Source organism: Cebus imitator, unplaced genomic scaffold, assembly GCF_001604975.1.
Source record: "Cebus imitator isolate Cc_AM_T3 unplaced genomic scaffold, Cebus_imitator-1.0 Scaffold564, whole genome shotgun sequence".
NCBI classification, from domain to species: Eukaryota; Metazoa; Chordata; class Mammalia; order Primates; family Cebidae; genus Cebus; species Cebus imitator.
In genome coordinates, this window is record NW_016107879.1 from 642,230 (window position 1) to 649,552 (window position 7,323).

Here is a 7,323-nt window from a genome sequence, read left to right on the forward strand (position 1 = left end):
CCAAATGCCTGGGCTGGCGGCCTCTCCCTCCCTCTTCAAAGTACAGCTCTCCAAGCTCTGCCTCCATCTGCACGTCTCCTCTGGCTCTGACTCCCCTGCCTCCCTCTCAGAGGGAGGGCCACGCTCCCGACCCAGGATCCTCTCCCATGTCAAGATCCTTCACTTTATCACAACTGCAAAGTCCCTTTTGCCATGTAAGGTCATGTATTCACAATTCCCAGGGATTAAGAAGTGGGTTTGGCTGCACTCACAGTTCCCCCAGCATCAGAGAGGCTTAAGCAGAGTGGGGGTATTTCCATGTCCTGTGGCCACTCAAGCTGCAGTGACAGCTTTGCTCTGAGGAGCCGTGGTGTTCACACCCCTTCTCCCCTGGTGATATGGTTTGGCTCTGTGTCCCATCCAAATCTCATCTCAAATTATAATGCCTATGTGTTAGGGAGGGACCTGGAAGGAGGTGATTGGATCATGGGGTCAGTTTCCCCCATGCTGTTCTCATGATATTGAGTAAATTCTCATGAGATCTGATAATTTTAAAATGTGGTGCTTCCTTCCTCTCTCTCTCTCTCTTTCGCTCTTGCTCTCGCTCTCTCTCTCTCTCCTGTCGCCTTGTGAAGATGTGCCTTGCTTCCCCTTTCACTTTCTGCCATGATTGTAAGTTTCCTGAGGCTTCCTAAGCCCTGGGGAACAGTGAGCCAATTAAACCTCTTAAGTTACCCAGCTTCAGGTAGTATCTATATAGCAGTGTGAAAACAGTCTAATACACCTGGTTTGCCAAGTCTAGAGCACTCCCCCACCCTGAGTCCACGCTGTCAGTTGGCTGGGACCACGAAACACTTTCTAAAATGCAAGCCCATTTAGGGTGGGATTTTTTTTTTCCTACTTGCATTGCACCTTCCCCATCTTCTTAAACAGAAGCCATGTAGCTCATTTACCTTATTGAAGGCACTGCATTGGGGCGTGGGGCAGGCAACCACCTGACAGGTCTTCTGGGATGTCAGCTTCAGCCAGCTAGAAGAATGGGGGTATAACTGGAATGTGCATCCATTCAGCCACGTGACAGTCACTGGGATGTGCCAGCATCCTGGGTGAATCCAAGAAACCTTGCTTGCCTTGAAGTGGCCAGATGGAGCAACTACCAGCACCTATTAATGACAGTGTTTCCATCTTCTAATGGGACACCCTTCTGTAGGGTTGAGTTATATAAAACTATCACCTTTACACCAGTGGCCCAAATGCTTTATGAGTTCAAGGAATGTCTTTAGCAGAACTTTATCTCCATCTCAGCTGCTGCTGCCCTTATTGCTCCCTTTCTCTCTCTCTCTCTCTCTCTCTCTCTCTCTCTCTCTCTCTCTCTCGCACACACACACACACACACACACACACACACACACACACACACAATTTCCAATTTATGAGCTCTTAATTTACTGTGGAGTAGGAAAAGAAGTTTAGAATATTCATCATAATTTCGTGGTAAAGAAAGAGCACCCAGGCTGTGACTGACCACCATGTGAGGCGGGCATATGAGTGCAGAGCGTTTGCGGAAACCTCATACCTTGTCTGCTTCCTTCCTGCCCCTCGTCTGTGGACAGAGTGGCTGAAATTCTCAAAGCTGGGGGTTAGTGACTCTCCTAACTCTCCACGCTCCCTTCATCCCTCATTGTGCCCCAGCTCCCAGGTCCACCAAGCCCATATAGTTTTGAACCTTATATGCACTTGGTGAACACAAAATCAGCCATCAGCACTAGCCCCTCACCTCTTTCCAGCCAGCCTTGCCTCCTCCAACCCACACCATACACCACAGCAGCCGCAACCATCTGTTTACGCAGAAAACAGCCCCACGTGCTTGAAACCCTTCAGTGAGGCTTCATTTGGGAGGATACACCCCAGCTCCTCTGGCCGACCTTCAGGGAGCTTCCTGGCCTGACTAGCCTCTTTGAGCACCAGATCCATCTCTGCCCCAGGGTCACAATTAAGAAATGCCCATCACCTCTCTGCCCAGCCATCTGAGGTCTACACTAGCCCACATCCCATTCTTCTCCCCGTGGAATTTAAGTTTGCTTTTGCCCCTCAGCGTTCTCACCCAGCTCACCCAATCTCAAGGCATGGTCAGAACAGGCCCCGGACACCCTCACCAGCCCTGAGTCCTGTCTGTCCCTCCCACTGCTCCCCCCAGGGCAAGTGGACATCACACTGAGCAACCAGGGTCCTCTGGTGAGGATGGTCTTTTTGCCCTCCTGCCTTTGCCCCTGCTGTTCCCACTGCTGCTATGCCCTCCCCATTCCCCTTTGGCTGTCTAGTAAACACATCTCTTCCAGGAAGCCATCCTTGATTATCTGTTCCCTGGGCAGAGTGAGCACCTCCTTCCTCTGGGCTTCTGGAGTATGATCTCCTACATCTCTATCACGGAAGGCCTGGAACGTGTGTCACTATCAACAGGTGAGAGCAAAGTGGGGCACCGTGTCTTGTCCATCAGGGCCCCTTCCCAGTGCAAGCCTTTCTCAGACCAGGAGGACCCAAGGGGCAGAGGAGGTCTGCAAGCTCCAGGTTGGTCAATCAGTGTTTCTTATCCTCCTGACCATGGTAGCTGGTTTAGAGTTGGGCATGTGACCCCAGCCTCACCAATCAAAGAGGATCCAGGGATTAAAGCCTCCTCAGAGGAAGACAGAAATGGGAAATGGAGAGAGTGAAATTGAGTTCTGATATCATTTGAGCTTCTGAATCCAGCCATTCCTGCAGCTGAAAACCCTGAGCTTTTCAAGTATATAAATTCATAAGCCAATCACACCCAAAATGGTCCTATCCACTACAGAACTCAAACATGAGTGTAGCTTCAGGATTTTGCCATTCTCTTTCAGGAATTAGGATATAGCTTAATCAAGGGCAGGCTTCATATATCCAGGACCCTTGGCAGCTATGGTTTACCTTCATCAAGTCATCCAGCCCTGAATGGCTTTACCCCAGCAAAGAGAACATGGGCTTCTAAGAGGGGCACCCATTGGAAAGTCTAGTGGAGGGACCCAAGGCACAGGGTCCCTCCACTAGACTTTCCAGTAAGAGAAAGCACCTCTGGGGATGACAAAATTCACAGGACAGAGGAGAGATAGACTTAGAAAAATGACTTAGACAATTTGTCACTGTGGTACATCCAAAAAATGCCTACATGGTAGTTAGGCTGCTCCCAACGGTGCCAACACCCCTTACTGACTTTGTTCAAGTCACTTTCTTGTCTAGAAACCATGTCCCATGCCCCTATTGGGTAGAAGAGACTCAATCCTCTGTAACAGAGAGGATGGGTCTGAGTGTGGTAGAGATTATGTTCTTTGCCCCACAGACCCCATCCCACTTTCTTCCCTTCTGGACACATGCTGGCTTCTGAGGGAGTCAGCAGTCAAAGAGCACCGAAGCAGTTCTGGACGGTGAAAAGTAAGAAGAAGGGACGTGTGTGTCACTTTCAGGCTAAGGCCATGAGAAGCACCATGAGACCCTCCATTAGCACAAGATAAAAACAGCCTAGATCCCTAAATCATGACATAGAGCACCGCTGTCCTAACAAGTCACCCCCTTCACTTTGGGCTTTGTGTGAGGGAAAATGAGTTCTCACAGCAATAAGCAATTGAGGCTTGGAGGTTTATTTGTTTTGGTAGCAAAACCTAGCTTATCCTGACTAGAGATGGCAAACACACGACACACACACCATCACTGACAGTCCGGCAGCCATGCAGACATTACTAATCCATCTTGGCACAGTTCTTCCCATCTCAGCACATGCTCCAGGCAGCCTGTACCAATGGACTACCTAAGGACTGCATGATGGGTAAAGATCCTTCTAGCTCTCAAGTCGCCCCTCAGGCAGTTGAGCAATTTGACTGCCCCCCTCATCTGACACACAATGGCCAGGCTAGGAGTCAAGGGGAAGCTGTGCCCTCTGGAAGGATCTGATCCTGCCCCACCACCCACTCTTGTCAAAGCATCGTGTCTTCTCACCTTTTGCCATCACCCCCTCCCTGCCATGACCCAAGGGGCTGCTGGACAGAGGCTGCCCCCTCCCCAGCCTCTGCCAGCTCCCCACCCCCATCGCCAATTCAGGAAGCCTCCAGGATTTCAGTGTTGGTGACATTTTTCTCTGCCTTCTTGCTGTTCCTTAGCAGAACCAAGTAGGAACTTGTTCCTCTGAAGGCTTTGGAGAGGAGCCGTACTGCCCCACACTTTCTCATTCTTTCTCAGGGTGTGCCCCAGCCTCAGACCCATGAAAGGCAATTTCACTTTCGGTGGGGCTCCTTCCAGGAGGAACGCTGGGGCCCAAATGTGAGCACATGTCTGTCTCGGCGGTCAGCTCCCTCCCCGAGCCAGAGCCGAGGGAAGGGCCGTCCCAGGACACAGCCTCCAAGCAGATGAACAGAGGTAACATGACTTTTTACAATGGGGCTTTGATCTACCTAATGTCACAAGACAGGCTGGGGACAAATGCCAGGCTCTATGTGACTCCCGGTTCCCACAGGAGGTGCCCTGTGCAGGTATTCACACGGGAAGATTCTTGGCAGGCCCGGCACCTGGGTCTGTGCCCGTCACAGACACAGCCATGGCAATTAGGTTTTGGAAAATGGTGGGTGAGGTTGCTTTGGCCGAGGCTCCAGCCTCCGGCCTGAAAACAGCATGGGGAGGGAGCGGGTGGCTGCCGCCCCCAGCGGCAGTGGGCACCCTCCTGGTGTGAATGAGGGTGAGTGTGAGGAATTCCTGTGGTTGGGGCAGCCGGCAGGGCACAAAGGCTAGGCTGGCATCCTTGACAATACCTGCTCTGTCCCTGTGGATGGTGACCTTCACCAAAGCTCTCCGTGAATGGGCCACAGCTGCTCCCAGGTGTGTCCAAGCCGCCGGCGTTGGAAACACATGAAGAGACCAGGACCGTGGAGAGAGTTCACAGGACGTTTTGTAATTTGGGTGCCCACGAGGGCTGCCCTGGGGCTCGGGCCAGGCCGCAGAGGCTGCCAGGGGCCCATCCTTGGGCTGTCAGGACGCATTAGCCCCACCTGTGCTCAGGAACAATGGCCACACCTGTAGCTCGCTCCATCCCCGGGTGGATGAAACGGGCCGCGCCTCCTGCCTGCAGCTCCAGTTTCCCTGCTGGGTTGCCCTCGAAAGGCTGCAGCAGGATGTGCAAGCCACCCAGAAAGACAGTGGGCGGCAGGGGCTGAGGGAGGCGGGGCCCCTGCCCCTCCACAGGCCAGGAGTCTAGTTTAGACAAGGAGGTCCCAAGATTTCTCCCAGCCAGCTTTCGGAAGCATGCTACTCATGCCGGGGTCCTGCCCACCCCAACTCCCTCTCACCCGTCCTGAAACCCCAAAGTCTGGGCCCACCAGGAAAGACACCTGGGCAACCTCATTTTCTCTCCATTTTGGCCTTTCGGCACGCTGAGGTCAACCCCCTCATGTGTAGACACAGTTACATATTCAACACACTGAGGTCAGCCCCCTGATGTGTAGACACAGTTACACATTTAACAGACACTTAGATACCTTTTGCCAGGCACTGAGTACTTGTGTCATACAAATACTCATTTCAGCTTCTCAACAACCCCAGCAGAAGCTGCTATCAGCATCGACTCCATTTCACATTTGGGGAAACTGAGGTTCAGAGAGGTGAAGTCATGCAGCTGGTAACAGGCAGGCCCAGGCTGTGAACCCAGGCAGGCCCGAGACTGTGCCGAGCCCCACCACCTCCCACCTGCCCTCCTCCAGCTCACGCCACACCCCAGGGCTCTTTGGTGACACCTGGAAGGGGCCCCTGAGCACGTCTTTCATGCCCATGGCCTTCCTACGGCCCACCTTCCTGGGGCTGAGACTAGGTCATGCTCATGCTGTACCCCAGCCCTAGGCTACACGAGTGTTTGTTAATGGGGGATCCCCCCGAGCTGGGGGATCATAGGTGTCATTTCTGGAACTTCCCTCTGGGCCAGGGATGCCCCAAACACTGCCATGCGTGCCCTCATGTTCCTTTTCCAACATCCCATGGAGAAGCAGGAGTGCCATTCCCATTTCACAGATAGGAAACGGGATGAGAGCGATACGGTGCCCAGCCAAGCATCGCCCAGCTCCTCCTCCACGGCAGTCGTGGGTTCCAGGCTTGGCGCCTCTTCTGCCTCCATCCTGAATGAAAAAGGGAGCAACAGAAAGGAAGGGAGAAGGAGTACGGGGTCATTCGGAGGCAGGAGAGGCCTCACGCCACCTGCCAGTAGCAGCCCCAGCGACCCCAAGAGGTAAAGGCCTGCACTGGCCCTCACCAGGGAAGTATTTAGATACCAGAAAGCTGGCTTGCACAGCCACAGCAGGCCCTTTAATCCAGGCAGGGGGACAGGAAATGGATGGGAATTTGCATTTTTTAAATGAGTCCTCCACTCGGCTCGGTGGGACGAAGGAAACTACCTAAGCCTCAGTGTCAGCTGCGTGCGGACCCAACCGACGTGGGCAGGCGTCTGTTGGTGCGGGGCACTTAGCCAATGGGGAGCCTCAGGAACGGAATAATGAAGAATTAATTTACCCAGCAGGGGCCTTTCCATGTCTGGGAAGCTCTTGCACCTTCTTGGAGGGGGGCAGGCGTGTTTCCTTGGGAGGAATGCATTACACAATCGGTCTGTCAAGAGGCTGCATTCAGGAATCCGGGCGAGGTGGCTCCAGCCTCCGTCTGCTTCTTTGATTCACACACTCCTCACGGGCAGCCCCAGCCCCTTGGCTCCCTGCTGCCCTGTGGGACACACACCACCCGTGAGGGACCCCACGCAGGAAGCAGGCCTGGGTCTGCAGCAGAGCGAATGCAGCGGGACTCAGACGCTTCATCCCAGGTGGTCTAGAGGCCACGGAACCAGAATCTCACAAGAAGTCTGCCGGCAGGTGCTCCTGCCCCGGCACGCTAGACAGACAAGCACGCGGAGCCCAGAGAGGTGCAGCAGGGAGCACGCAGCCTCCTGGCCAGCAAGAAACAGAGCAGAGACGTGGACCCGGGCCTGCGATGACCGATCTCCCCAGACAGGTGCGGTGCACTGCAGAGTGTAGGTTAGGACACGAGGTGGAAAGTGTCTCTCAGGGCTGAGACCCAGAAATAAGAAAAGACCATCAGAAAGATCAAAGAGACATCAAAATATCGAGAAAAGGGAGACAAGCTGGTGACGTGTTTCCATGTTCCAGGAGGAGGTTTCCGACTGCTCCATGCTGGGGACTATGTCACTAGATCACAGAGGCTCCACCCAGCTCCCCGGTGGAACCTCCTGGGAGACTCAATAGAAAAGACTCCCACATTGGCCAGGCGCAATGGCTCACGCCTATAATC

The 7,323-nt window shown here is 53.7% G+C and overlaps 1 long non-coding RNA gene across 1 annotated transcript in view; it reads right to left on the bottom strand.

The window, feature by feature from the left end:
* Nucleotides 1-5,322: 5,322 nt before the first annotated feature.
* The window catches only part of LOC108294130, a 15,018-nt gene continuing 13,017 nt past the window's right edge, over nt 5,323-7,323 (bottom strand). Inside the window, exon 3 of the long non-coding RNA XR_001820916.2 lies at nt 5,323-5,507. This is a non-coding gene — a long non-coding RNA (uncharacterized LOC108294130). The remainder of the gene's footprint in view (nt 5,508-7,323) is intronic.